General features: G+C 39.0%; 1 long non-coding RNA gene across 1 annotated transcript; it reads right to left on the reverse strand.

Annotated features, from left to right (window-relative positions):
• Positions 1 to 5,460: 5,460 nt before the first annotated feature.
• Positions 5,461 to 12,963, reverse strand: LOC147913344 (uncharacterized). Its single transcript, XR_015548833.1, has 3 exons — positions 12,854 to 12,963; positions 6,389 to 6,482; positions 5,461 to 5,845 (listed from the first exon to the last, which is right to left on the reverse strand). It is a non-coding gene; the product is annotated as an uncharacterized LOC147913344 (long non-coding RNA).
• Between the last annotated feature and the right edge of the window lie 2,339 nt (positions 12,964 to 15,302).

Consider the following 15,302-nt stretch of genomic DNA (forward strand, 5'->3'; position numbering starts at 1 on the left):
TTGATGGAGGCATCCAGGAATCCATATTCACGTTCTAAAGCCACCAGCGTACCCACACATCCATTTACACCTGGGTTCCACCCTGGGGCACTGTCAGCATCTCTTAGGGGCTCCACACCGTGGGGAAGTGGCTTTAGGAAGGGCTGCTATCTATTAATGGGCACGGCACACGACATCATCAAAGATCTTCGTCTGAGAATCTTCTGTAAATGCTGTCTTCTTATTAACTTACTATTAGTTCCTAGTAAATTGTGAATTACTAATAAGTTACTAGTGAATTACTAATTCTTTACTAATTAACTGTGGTGGTAAATTGTGTTTTTGTTGTTTTTACTTATGAAAGTAATATAATTTCATTTTACACAACTTAGGGAGTGAGGAGGAAATATTTCTCATTCCATGGCCCACCCTCAAGCACCACCACTTTTATCATTTTGGTGGCTGATTCTTAGTGTGCAGTCCAACCATTAATGAAGGTGAAGGACGATCCTTTAATCTCAGAGCTTTATAATCCCCACTGTAGACCTGCTGTTTTATCACAAGAGGGCACCAGGAAACAGGATAGTTTTTCCCCTATTGCTTCACAAATGGTTTCTCTTGGAGAGTTTTATTATCCTTAGTAATCTGACCCCTATTAAGACTACTTTAGACTTCAGTACTTTATTAAACATAAACTAGGAACAGTTCTTTTCCTGCCTCCTTCAAAGGGAGATATATTTTAATATTTCAGAGCATTCACCAGGAGTAGACCCAGTGACACTAAACACAGCCAAATGGAGTTTCAGGCATTGTGTCCTCCCGCAGAGAAGCATTGCTGGTCCTCCTAGATACCTGGCAAAGAAAGGTTTGGTTAAATCTTCTTTGCTGGCATTCCTCTCAAAAGAGTTTCAGCACTAACTTCATGTGAGTTTGAGCGCTAAGTCTCTGAATTTAGATTTTTCATTTCTTAAACCAATTCAGCTTTCCTATGGTTCAGATCGTTGAACCAGTCTCTATTCTCTGTGAAAAATATGCCCGATGCTCAAGGCCCACCCGATTTTTACAACTAGTAAATAGGCTAGTCTCTGATGGGCTAAGCACTTCTCTAATTGAGTTGTGTGCTTTCAAAAGTCAGTCATTCGTTCCCAAACTTGTTTATGCAAATTGTACTTAATAATTACATAATTTAACTCAATATTACCAAAATCAAACAGATATGAGTGTGAAGAGTTGTAATCTCTATGAAAATAAGTTGAATGCTTGGAAAAGACCTGATAAAGACAGGTCTTTATCAAGAAAAAAAATGCTGTGGAATTAGGTGTGGGCAAAACAAATGTGAAAGTTTGGGTGGACGACAGAGTTGTAAAAATCTAGATGAATTCTGCCCTCACTTTTCTCCACAAGTGTCTCCAGTCCTCACTCCACTGAAACTAAAATTGACAATGCTACTTGCTGTGTTAATGGATGTCTTATGTGGAGCCACAGTGAGTAGACCCCACTTAAAGAAAAGGCCTTAGCCTGATAATCAAAGGAGTGATAGATGAATGGACTTGTATATGTTTTAAATTAAAAATAAAGTTTTAAGGATATTTACTATAATTTTGTGATTCCCCAAGTTAACTGACTTTTCTCTTTGACCGACTACAGATCCTGACTACATAGGGCAAGAGAGCTTCCATGGTATAATTCCAGGAACTGCCAACCATACATGGCTACAGGGAAATGAATTTCCTGGACCTCAGCTTGCTAATGACTTATGTACACTTTCAAAGGAATAACCTCTTTTTTACAAAGATTATATAAAGTCCCTTATCTCTGAGTTAGATGTGCTTGATTTTTAATATAGCAGATTTTTATATCTTAATTACCTATAATGTGTCTAAGCCTACTAGCTGAAAGAATGGTTTCAGGCCTTTCAACTTATCCTGTAACTGTGCCTAAAATATATTTTTACTTTGGCCTTTTCACTTAAGGCTGGCTGGCACAATTGTAGATGTTGATCTGTATGGCTTAGATGCTTAGCGCCCAAAAGGAAGACTGTGACTTGGTATTTACCCCTGTAGTTATGGAACCTCTGCCATCATGCTCAATACATTTTTTAATTGGAAAAAGAATGACCCACACCCGATCCATACAATAGTCTTTACATTCTAACATTGTCATAATGCAATAAGAAAAATTAGAAAGCTCTTTACCGAATTATAGATAAATTATTAAATTTTGCTTGTATCAGACGACAGAAAATCAAGTGCATTTGAGTTTTGAATATAGAAATATGAAGGAGGAAGACTCATGCTGTAAAGGACACTTTGCTGAAGTTACCTTCCTCTTTCTGCAGTATATGAGGGCCCCTTCCCTGTATTTCAAGCTTTGCGTAACAGAGGAGCCATATTAGATCAAGGGCAAGCATCCATCCCTCTCTTCCCCCTTCTCAGCAGATCCTCAAATTTTGTTCAGCTGTCCACCCATTCTGCAGGTAAACCTTAAATCAGTCCATGGCAGCGAGTGTTTGGCCTTTTCCCTGGTCCACAGGAGTGCCTATAATTTAAATTCGCCGAATACAAGCTAAGGGAAGAATTTATCGTCGGGGAAGGAGATTTGCCTTCTCCCACTGGATGTGAATAGGAGAACATGGTGCCAGTTTGCTGCTGGCAGCCACCTTACCACCATGAGCGGAGGCAGCAGAATGGAAAGACAGAAAAAATATAGGTGCTTCAAGACATAGTTGAACTTAACCTTGGAGCCTACCTAATTCTGGACTTGTTAGGTGAGATAATACATTTTCTCACTGTCTCAGCAAGTGTGACCTGGGTTTTTTGTTACTTACATAAATTTTGTATCCTAACTGATACAGAATACCAAAATTTTCCAAGAAATTTTGCCTCAATTTTTTGGAGACCTGCTTTGCTGATGTAGTTAGCACGTGCCTGGTCTGCCTATTGAGCAATCCAGCACTGCCAGCTGCAGCATGGATGGCAAATTTAAGAGAGGCAAGACTGGATGGATAAGGAGGCCAGATAAGAGGCTTGGTTAACAAGAGATGATGGTGGCTTTGGGATGTATCAATAAAGATATGGACAAGTGGAAAAATTAGAGATATTTAGGAGGCAAAATTGATAAGATTCAGGGGTGGACTACATATCAGGGGAAGGGAGAGACAGAGTACCAAGCATGACCTAGGGGTTTCTATCTTGTCTCAGTAGATGGATGGTAGTCCACTCACTAAGAGCACAGGAGGAGGTCAAGGTTTGACACTGAAGAGCAAGAGTTTGATGTTGGACACATTGGGTTTTAGATGTCTTTGAGAGATCCAATTTAGATTTTTCTATAGCAGCTTGAGATATAATTTATCCTTTTAAAGTATATAATTATGTGGTTTTTAATACAGTCACAGAGTTACACAATCATCGTTACTAATTTTTTTTTTTAACATTTTCATCACTCCAAAAAGAAAACCCCATACCCATTAGTAGCCATTCCTCATTCCTCCTTCCTCCTAACCCCTGGCAAGTACTAATCTACTTTCAGTCTCTATGGAGACTATTTCAGATGTTTCATATAAATGGAATCATACAATATGTGGTCTTTTGTGACTGGCTTCTTTCACTTAGCATAACGTTTTCAAGGTTCATATATGTTGTAGCATGTATCAGTACTTCATTCCTTTTTATGGCTGAATTATATTCCATTCTATGGATATACCTCATTTTGTTTATCTAGTCATCATTTGGTGGACATTTGAGTTGTTTCCACTTTTTTTTTTTTTTTTTTTTGCTATTAATAATGTTGGCATAAGCCTTCATGTACAAGTTTTTTGTGGGAACAAGTTTTTATTTCTCTTAGTGTATACCTAGGAGTGGAATTGCTGGGTCACATGGTAACTCTATGTTTAACTTTTTGAGGAACTGCCAAACTGTTTTCCAAAGTGGTTGCACCATTTTACATTCCCACCAGCAGTGAATGGGGATTCCAATTTTTCCACATCCTCACTAACACTTGTTAATATCTGTCTTTTTTATTTTAGCCATCCTAGTGGGTATGAAGTGGTATCTTGTGGTTTTAATTTGTATTTATATGATGGCTAATGATGTTGAGCATATTTTCGTGTGCTTATTCATCATTTGTATATTTTCTTTGGAGAAATGTCTACTCATATCCTTTGCCCATGTTTTATTGGGTTGTCTTTTTATTGTTGAGTTATAGGATTTATTTATATAACTTTTCTGGATACTAGACCCTTATGAGACATGATTTGCAAATAATTTCTCCCATTTTGGGGGTTATCTTTTTATTTTCCTAATATGTGTTATGGATTGAATTGTGTCCCCCCCAAAATAGGTATGTTGGAGTCTTAACCCCCAGTCAGAATGTGTTAGAACCTTAGAATGTATTCTTATTTGTAGATAGAGCCTTCATAGAAGTAATAAAGTTAAAATGAGGTCATTAGAGTAGGCCCTATTCCAGTATGACTGGAGTCCTTATAAAATGGAGAAATTTGAACACAGGCAGATAGGCATAGAGGGAAGATGATATAAAGAAACACAGGGAGAAGACAGCCATCTACAAGCTAAGGAATGAGGCCTGGAACAGAACCTTTCCTCATGGACTTCAGATGGAATCAACCCTGCTGAAACCTTGATTTCAGACTTCTAGCCTCCAGAACTGTGAGACAATAAATTTCTGTTGTTTGAGCCACACAGTTTGTGGTACTTTGTTACAGCTACCCTACCAAGCTAATACAGTATCCTTTGAAACACCAAAGTATTTAATTTTGATGAAGTCCATCCAATGTATGTATTTTTTTCTTTTGTTGTTTGTTTTCAATGTCATATCTAAGAAACCATTACCTAATCCAAGGTAACGAAAATTTACATTTCCTTCCAAGGATTTTATAGTTTTAGCTCTTACATTTAGGTCTATGATCCATCTTGAATTAATTTTATATATGGTGTGAGGTAGGAGTCCAACTTCATTCTTTTGCATGTGGATATCCCTGCAAAAGATTATTCTTGGTTGAAAATATTATTCTTTCCCCTATTAAGTTGTCTTGGCACCCTTGTCAAAATTCAGTTCACCATAGATGTATGAGTTTATTTCTGAACTCTTAATTTTATTCCATTAATCTATATGTTTATCTTTATGCCAGAACCACACTATCTTGGATTATTGTAGCTTGTAGTAAATTTTGAAATTGAGAAATGTGATTCCTCTAAATTTGTCCCAAACTAGATTTTGATATGGGTAATAAAATATATGAGTGTGGAACTCAGAGGAGAATTTCCCAAACCCAAGCTTGGTTTCTGAGACTTGTCTATTAGCACTAACATCATCTCTGATAAGTGTATTATAGTGCATTAGTATTCTGGCTTTTTGCTCAATTATAAACTCAATTTCTCTCTCTACCCTGCTATATTAATATATTTCTACAGCCTGAGAATTCCTATGCTGGTTATAGTCAAAGGAGCAGGGAAACTTGCTGGAAGAATCTTTACTCAAATCATTTTCTTACCGCACAAAGGGCACAATCTGCTTGCCACAAGACAAAAGCCAATCGTCAGGAGGCAAGATGGTGGAAAAGAAAGGGCAGTTTATTACAGCTTGCTAGCAAGAGGGAAGATGGCTGTCTAATGTCTCAGAGAACCATCTCTCAGAACAAAGACTACAGGCCAGTTAGATAGAGGGCTGGTCTCCGAGTCGGGGAGGCATCGGGTCTCAGGGTGAGGGCATCCATCTGGTCTTAGTTCCTGGCAGTCTTTTGTTTTACTTGATATGCTTCAGAGGCTGGAGCAACGCCCTATACCCTGATCTTTCAGTTGTCATTGATGATGGCTATCAGCATAGACTCTGCCCGGGGATCATCACATTCCTAAGGAACTCAAAAGAACAAAGTTATCAACTTATAGCAGCTGGGAGGGGCCACAAAGTCCAAAGTTAGTCAGAGGTCATCCAAAGTTACAATATGGTCTCTTCTCCACAACATGGCTTTGCCCATGTCAACTCTGCATTGAGCTGGCATCAATCTTAGATTTATAAAATAAAAGCATGTGCACTATATACAAAAATTAACTCAAAATAGATCAAAAAGAAATGATGTCATGCAAAATGGCAGAGTAGGAGGATCTAGGGGTCAGTCCATCTACTGAAAGAACCATTAAACTGGAAAATTGATCAGAATCGACTGTTTCAGAAGTCTGGAATCTGGACGGACACTTATAACAACCAGGGTAGTGAGTGTTTGATGAAGGGAGAAGCTGCCAATCTTTGGTAATTATATGTGCAAATCAGTTACCATCTCCCATTTCTTAGCACCGCTGTGCCTATTAGGATAGAAGTCCACGTTCATGGAGCAGGTGATTGGTACCAGGACAGGCAGAAAGGACCGTGTCCTCCAAAATTTTTTGGATTGTACCTTTTGGTTGTGCTGGCAGTTATCTGATGGACCATGGCAATTGCTTGCTTTGGATTCAGTCTTCTTGGGCTGCAGTGGCTTCCCCTGGTGGCATCTATTAGAGGATTTAAAGTGACAAACCACTTTTTTTTTTTTTTTTCCATTTTGGAGCCAAACACTTAAGAAATCTTTGTCAGGTCACTAGCTGACTGCATAGATAACTGAACAGAAATTTCAGTGACTACACACAACTAACTAGGAATACACATTTTGCAAAAATAGCTTGGAACAGTCACTAAACAAGCAGATGGCTGCAGCCCTCAGCAAGCAAAAATTCAGTACTCACTGAGGAGGAGGAGAAACTGATTTCCAGAGTTACCACATTATAATACTCAAAATGTCAAGTTCTCCACAGAAAATTATAAAGCATAAAAAGAAACAGAACAGTATAGCATATTCACAGGAAAAAAAAAGACTTTGACAGAAACCATTCCTGAGGAATCCCAGACACTGGACTTACTAGTCAAAAGTGTTAACTCTACTGTCTTAAATATCCTCAATGAGCTAAAGGAAAAAGAATGAAGGAAATCAGCAGAACAATGTATTGAACAATTCACAAATATATAAAAATTAAACACAACACACTCTTAAACAATCAATGGGTCAAAAAACGTCACACAAGGGAAATTAGAAAATACATTGAGACAAATAAAAACAAAAACACCACATACCAAAACGTATGGGATGCAGCAAAAGCAGTGCTAAGAGTAAAATTTATAGCTATAAATGCCTACATTAAAAATGAAGAAAGATGTCAAACTAATAGCATAACCTTCTACCTTAAGTAACTAGAAAAAGAAGAGCAAACTAAACCAAGGCCAGCAAAAGGAAGGAAATAATAAAGATTAGAGTGGAGATAAACCAAATAGAGAATAGTACAGCAATAAAGAGGTGCAACAAAACCAAAAGTTGGTTCCTTGAAAAGACCAACAAAATTGACAAACCTTTCACTAGATTGACTAAGAAAAAAAGAAGACTCAAATTACTAAAATCAGAAATGAAAATGGTAACATTATTATTGATTCCACAGAAATAAGGATTATAAAAGAATAGTACAAATAATGGTATGCCAACAAGTTGGATAACCTCAATAAAATCAACAAATTCCTAGAAAGACATACTACCAAAATTGACTCAAGAAGAAATAGAAAATCTGAATAGACTTATAACAACAAAGAAGATTGAATCAGTAATTTAATATCTCCCAAGAAAGAAAAGCCTGGAACCAGATGGCTTTCCTTGTGAATTCTACCAAACATTTAAAGAATTAACACCAATCCTCAAACTTTTCCCAAAAATTGAAAAGAAAGGAACACTTCCTAACTCATTCTAAGAGGCCAGCATTAGCTTGACACCAAAGCCAACCAAAGACACAACAAAAAGGAAAACTACAGACCCAGATCCCTTATGAATAATGATGCAAAATCCTCAACAAAATACTAGCAAACCTAATTCAGCAGCATATTAAAAGGATTACACATCATGACCAAGTGAGATTTGCAAGAGTAGTTGCCATGAATGCAAGGGTATTTCAACATATGAAAACAATATTGTAATAATTTATTGTAATAATAATAAATCAATGGAATACACCACGTTAATAGAATAAAGGAAAAAAACTCATGATCATCTCAAGTAATGTAGAAAAGGCATTCGACAAAATCCAACCCCCTTTCATTATAAAAGTATTCAATAAAATAGGGATATAAGGGACCTTCCTCAGCATGATAAAAGCCATGTATGAGAAACCCACGGCTAACCTCATACTTAATGAGGAAAGACTAAAGCTTGTCACCTAGCATCAAGAGCAAGACAAAGATGGCAACTTCCACCACTTTGATTCAACATAGTACTGAAAGTCCTAGCCAGAGTAAATAGGCAAGAAAAAGAAATAAAAGGCATCCAAATTGGAAAGGAAGAAGTAGCAGTATCTCTATTCATAGATGAAATAATCTTATATGTAGAAAACCTTAAAGAATTCACCAGAAAAAAAAAAACCCAACCTGTTAGCACTGATAAATGAAGTCAGCAAAGTTGCAGGACACAAAGTCGGCACAAAAAATCAGTTGCATTTTTATACACTAACAATAAACAATCTGAAAGGAAATTTAAAAAGCAATTCCATTTAAAATAGCATCAAAAAGAATAAAATATTTTGGAACAAATTTAACCATGGAGGTGCAACACTTGTACACTGGAAACTACAAAACATTGCTGAAACAAATTAAAGAAGACCTAAATAGGGCCGGCTCTGTGGCTTAGCGGTTAAGTGCGCGCGCTCTGATGCTGGCGGCCCGGGTTCGGATCCCGGGCGCGCCCCGAGGCACCACTCCTCCGTCCAACGCAAGGCCGAGTCCCACGTACAGCAACTAGAAGGATGTGAACCTATGACATACAACTATCTACTGCGGCTTTGGGGGGAAAAAAATGAATAAATAAAATCTTTAAAAAAAAAAGAAAAAAAAAAAAAAAAGAAGACCTAAATAAATGGAAAGACATCCCAAGTCCATGGATTGGAAGGCTTAATATTGTTAAGATGAGAATACTAACTGTACACATTCAATGCAATCTCTATCAAAATCTCAATAGAATTTTTTGCAAATAGGAAAGCCTGTCCTAAAATTTATATGGAATCTTAAGGGACACCCCCCCCCCCAAATAGCCCAAACAATCTTGAAAAAGAAGAATAAAGCTGGAGGACTCATGCTTCCTGATTTTTTATTTTTAGGAAGATTGGACCTGTGCTAACACCTGTCGCCAATCTTCCTCTTTTTCTTTTTTCTCCCCAAAGCCCCAGTATATAGTTGTATATCATAGTTGTAGAGTTGTAGCTCTTCTATATGGGATGCTGCCTCAGCATGGCTCGATGAACGGTGAGTAGGTCTGCGCCCAGGATCCAAACCAGTGAACCCCCGTCTGCCAAAGCAGAACATGTGAACTTAACCGCCATGCCACCAGGCTGGCCCCCACACTTCCTGATTTTCAAACTTACTTCAAAGCTACAGTAATCAAACCAGTGTGGTACTGGCATAAGGATACACATATAGACCAATGGAATAGACTAGAGAGCCCCAAGATAAACTCTTATATCTATGGTCAATTGATTTTCAACAAGGTTGCCGAGACTATATAATGGGAAAGGACAGTCTTTTCAACAAATGGTGCTGAGAAAGTTGGATAGCCATGTGCAAAAGAATGAAGCTGGACCCTTACCTTACATTATATACAAAAATTAATTCAAAGTAGATCAAAGATCTAAATTTAAGAACTATAAAACTTGTAGGAGAAAACATAGGGGCAAATCTTCATGACCTTGGATTTGGCAGTGGTTTCTTAGATATGACGCTAGAAGTATAGGCAACAAAAGAAAAAAAAATCATCAAAATTAAAGACTTTTTTGCCTCAAAGGATGCTATCAGGAGAGTGAAAAGACAACCCACAAAATGGGAGACATATTTGCAAATCATATATCTGATAAGTGTTTAATATCTAGATGAGATAAAGAGATTCTGCAATTGAACAAGAAAAAAAACACACACAACCCAATTAAAAAGTAGGCAAATAAGTTGAATAGACATTTCTCCAAAGAAGATACACAAGTGGCCAATAAGCACATAAAAAGATTTCTCAACACATTAGTCATTGAGCATCAGGGAAATGGAAATCAAAACCATGAGATACCACTTCACACCCACTAGAATGGCTACAATACCAAAAAAAAAAAAATCCAGAAAATAGCATGTTGGCAAGGATACAGAGAAATTGGAACCCTTGTTCATTGCTGGTAGGAAGTAAAATGATGCAGCCACCATGGAAGACAGTTTGGTGATTCCCAAATAAAAGAATTGAAAACAGGTACTCACAGATATTTGTATACCAATGTTCATAGCTGCATTATTCACAATAGTCAAAAGGTAGAAACAATCCAAGTATCCATTAACAGATGAAGGGATAAAAAATATGTAGTATGTCCATACAATGGAATATTGTTTGGCCATAAAAAGAAGTGAAGTGTGGATACATCCCACAACATGGATGAACCTTGAAACATGCTAAGTAAAAGAAGGCAGACCCAAAAGGCCACATATTGTATTCCACTCATATGATCTGTCCCGAATAGGCAAATCTATAGAGACAGAAAGTAGATTAGTGGTTGACAGGTGATGAAGAGAAGGGGCAATTGGGATGTACAGGGTTTCCTTTTGAGGTAAAGGAAATACTCTGGAATTAAATAGGGATGATGGTTGCACAACACTGTGAATATACTAAATATCACTGAATTGTACACTCTAAAATGGTGAATTTTGTTATGTGAAATTTATCTCAATACAAAAAAATTTCTATGTCAGAACTGTCAAAGAATGATGAGACTATCTCTCAACATCTGAAATAAAAGGACAAAACTGAATTTATTGCTGGCTCTAGTAAGGGAGAAATACGCTGGTCAGGCCTGGTCTCCAAGAGCAGAGCAGACTGCTGACCTCACGTAGGGTTGTTGAGAAATGTGGAATTCATGGATTGGTGGACTTTCAGAGGTGTGAGTGGGTTGACATCATCTGTAAAGTGTGGTTGCTGAGGTGAGACCTATTGTGCTCGGAGGCATTTTTATTGGAGTAGATCCATTCTTATTGGCTGATTTTCATAAGAGCTGACACCAACTGGTTGGTTTGCAAAAGCATGTTCGCTGCAGCTAGTTGTCACGGACAGCTTGAACAGATTTCAAACGAGTTCTGATGGCTCGTTGTTACCATGGCTACAGAACAATCAGTCTTTCCCTTCCCTAGTTTGTAGGATCTTTTTTATTCTCATACCAAACTCTTCCACTTGTGTAACCTCTTCTATGCTCTCCCTCAGGATCTGATTAACGAGAGAGAAAGGGCCGAAATCTCCTTTCACTACTGGCTCTTCGCTTCTTTATTCAGGTATTTGTTCAACAAATTGTGTTACGGGATGCAGAGGAGAATAATACAGTCCCTGTCTTCAGAGCCCCTACACTCTAGAGAGGGAGCCCCACTGCACAGCTGAATCTGAGACAGGAACCAGCCTAATGAGATAGAGTCTTCTGAAACCGCAAGGCCCCTGACCTAATAAAATAAGGCCCCTAACCAATCGGCAAGATAGGAGACTCAGATAGAGACCACCAAGATCCACATTCTGCAGCCTCGGGACTGTCCCAGGCTCACACATGCGCCTTAGCACCCCGGAGTTGCCTGAAAGTGACTTTTCCCTCATTACTGCAGTAAAAATCATACCCAGGGTGGAGAGCTAGCATGCTGATGACACATGCGACGCATGTAGTAACGCGATGTGCAATAGCACAGCGCAAGAACAACCCCACCTCTGCATGCTGTGACAAAGGACACTCCCCTTGCCCCAGCCCCATAAAAAGCCCCCCTAGTAAAACTATTTGGGGAGCCATCGCCTCCTCTTTCTCTCCCTGGCTTGGCTCCCTTGTGCACAAGCTAATAAACTTTTCATCCTCTTTACTCTCACTTGTTGTCTCTCTTGATTTCTGTCCTGGGAAGAACAAGAACCCAGGGCATCGGTAACAATTCCAATTCAGCGTTGAGGATACCCAGGGAACCCTGAAGAGGCCACCTGCTCTGGCTGAGAGAGAGAGGGAGGTCCACAGAGGAGCAAAGCTTTGAACGGACCTTGACCCTGACCCAATCTGGCCCTTACTCTATGAGCATAAGGATGCAGGACAAGTCAGGAGAAAAGGCCTTTCAACAGAAGCAAGTTAACAATCTAGTTTTCTATGACTAATTTTCTATGTCGATTCATCTAGATGATAAATTAACATTTAGTGGTTACTTACCTTGTGCTAGGCATTTTGCTAAGTGCTTTAAATGGATTATCTTACTAAAACCTTAGAAAAACCTTACAATTAGGTACTACTATTGACCTCATTTGCCAGTGAGGAAACTTAGTCTCAAAGGGCTAAATAACTTGCCCGAGGTTATATGGTGAGTAGTAGAGACTGGATTCAAATACAGTCTGACTTTGACAGCTACTTGGGCCCTTTGAGAAATTACAAGTTCAATAGAGGTACAAAAGAGTAGCCTACAGAAGAGAGCATTAAATTTCAATGTGAAGTATCCTTAATCCACCTTAACAGGACATTTATAAAGTTTAGGGCACAGATCATGATTTGCATTCAAAAATTATTTTAATAATAAAAAAAAGTACTTTAATAAATAATAAAGAAGTATTTTGATAAAATACATATCCCCTAATGTAACAGATAATAATAACTTCATTTAATAATACTAATTGAGCCATCAGGTAAAGGAACTAAAGTAAATTTACACAGACACAATGATCTTACCCTTTAGAAAGAAGCCTATAATCTATATGGGAGATATAATGAGAATAACAGGCATATATGTAAATACGTTAAGGCTCAAATCAAAACGCTAATTTTACCTCAGTACTTATCCTGTGGTCCATGGATTATGTGCAAAATCTGTTTTTTTCTGAAGAGAGGGTCCATAACTCCACAGCTTCTTAAAGAATTGTAATCCCTGCCACCCTCGAAAAGCTAAGAATGACTGCTTTAAAACTTTCAACCGGGAAAAATGACTAATACATTCTTAATGTTTGCTTCCATTTACATTTCTTTCTCAATGTTAATTACTGGTTAAGTCATGCATTTTGCCTTGGTTACCATTGTTTCTAGTCCAGGCTTTTTGGGGCACAAGGTAAAGACACCACTTCAAACCAGTTTAAGCCAAAAGGCCTTCATGGAAGGCTCTTGAGGTGGCTAATGGAATCCAGGGACATCAAGTGTAGCTGGGACCCACAGAGGACTGCCCAGGAAGCCAGCAGCCCGCTTCCCTCGCTGGAGTTCTCTCTGTGTTGTCCGCTCCATTGGTCTCTCAGCTAAACCAGCCCTCACTGCTCAAGCATGCAGGTGACCCAACGCGGTTGCCCTCACTCCCTAGTTTACACGTCCTCTGTTCGCTGACCTGCAGGAACGCTAAATAGCCTCTCACAGTCCAGTTCAAAACTCTCAGGATTGAGACTCTGCTGGTCCCACTGCTCGTCCCATCAACTGTAGCAGGGAAGGCAACATCCTGTAGAGCAAGCGTGACTGCTGCCCCTGGGTCTGAGCAGGGCCAACTCTCAGGAAAGAGGAGCAGAGGCTGAGAGACACTCCATCTGTGTCTGCTGCTCCACTCAACTGAAAATGAATTTGCTTGTCTGTACACCTGAATTTCAGGAAATCTTCATTTATATGAGTCTCTAGAACCTGAAAGTACTCTCATTTCCTATGGAGATGATAATTAACAGAGAAGCCTTTATTTAAACAACGATTAATACCTGCTTAATACGGGGTTGACATAAGGGAAGCCATATTGTAGAGGGGAAACCATATTGTGACTTGGAATGACCTATGACTAACTCTGGACTTTGCCGCCCCTCCCAGCTGCTATAAGTTGATAACTTTGTTCTTTTGAGTTCCTTAGGAACGTGATGACCCCCAGGCAGAGAGTCTATGCTGATGGCCATCATCAATGACAATTGAAAGATCAGGGTATAGGACGTTGCTCCAGTCTCTGATGCGTATCAAGTAAAACAAAAGACTGCCAGGAACTAAGACCAGATGGATGCCCCCACCCTGGGACCACATGGCTCCACCCAGTGATCAGATGGATGCCCCCACTCTGGGACCAGATGCCTCCCCCACTTGGAGACCAGCCCTCTATATAACTAGCTTGTAGTCTTTGTTCTGTAAGAGGTTCTTTGAGACATTAGTCAGCCATCTTCCCCCTTGCTGGCAAGCTGTAATAAACTGCCCTTTCTTTTCCACCATCTTGCCTCTTGATGATTGGCTTTTGTCTCGTGGCAAGCAGATCTTGCCCTTTGTGTGGTAACATGATCTTACTTTTAGATAAAAATCTCCATTATGTTGATCTAGCCTTTTATCTTTATTGCAAACCAAGCCTTGAGGGATTTGTGTCGCTTCCCACATTGCGGTTTTGGATCCTGGCCACCATCACCACCATCCACCCACCCAGACACATTAGTTCAAAACAGATATAGTCTTGAATATCTAGCTTAAAAGTTGTCACACTTGATCTACTGATTGATATCAATTGTCTGAAGAGGTGAATCCCAACCTGCAGTATCCCATGTATATCTTATTTCACAAACCCTCTTCCATATCCAAGAATGCCGTGAGATCTATGCTTGTTTTAAAAAATGAATTTAAATGAATATTGCTTTGTGAATTAACTTTGACTATTTTCCAGTATCCAGTAAACTAATAAGTGACATGGAAACCTCAGTGGGGAATCCTACTCAGATGGACGCACCCAGGAGACCCACATTCCATTATCCACTATTCACAACAGCGGCTGCAGACACTCCCTTCAGCTTCAGTGATTCTGGTCTGGAGTCCTGTTTGCCATCCTCACAAGAGGGTTATACCAGATTAGTGAGAAAGTCTGTGGAAACCATCAACTCACCGGTCCTCAACGTTGGCTGTGCATCAGCACCCCATGCCAGACCTCATGGTCTCTGAAAAATTTAAAACCTTCCCAGGTGACACATACTTCCAAGGTTGAAGACTTACATTTCGTGGAATTTTCAAACAAAATGTGTGGTGTAAATTGCAAAGCAGGGCTAGGATTTTTTTTCCAGATTTCAGTTTTGTTATAAATATGTCTCATTCAGTACATAAAATTTGGGAAAAAGAAAAAAGGAAACACATTCACAACCCCAACATAAAGAGACACCCACTGATACCATTTTAGTATATTTTCTACTAATGTTTTTCCTATCCATATTTTTGCGTAACTAAAGCCCCAGTGTAAACACACAAAGACAAAACACAGAAGAAGTAAAAATCCTTCCACCACTTTAAGGTCCA

The sequence above is a fragment of the Ceratotherium simum genome, chromosome 28, assembly GCF_057802395.1.
Source record: "Ceratotherium simum simum isolate JZ-2026a chromosome 28, ASM5780239v1, whole genome shotgun sequence".
In the NCBI taxonomy this organism is placed as follows: Eukaryota; Metazoa; Chordata; class Mammalia; order Perissodactyla; family Rhinocerotidae; genus Ceratotherium; species Ceratotherium simum.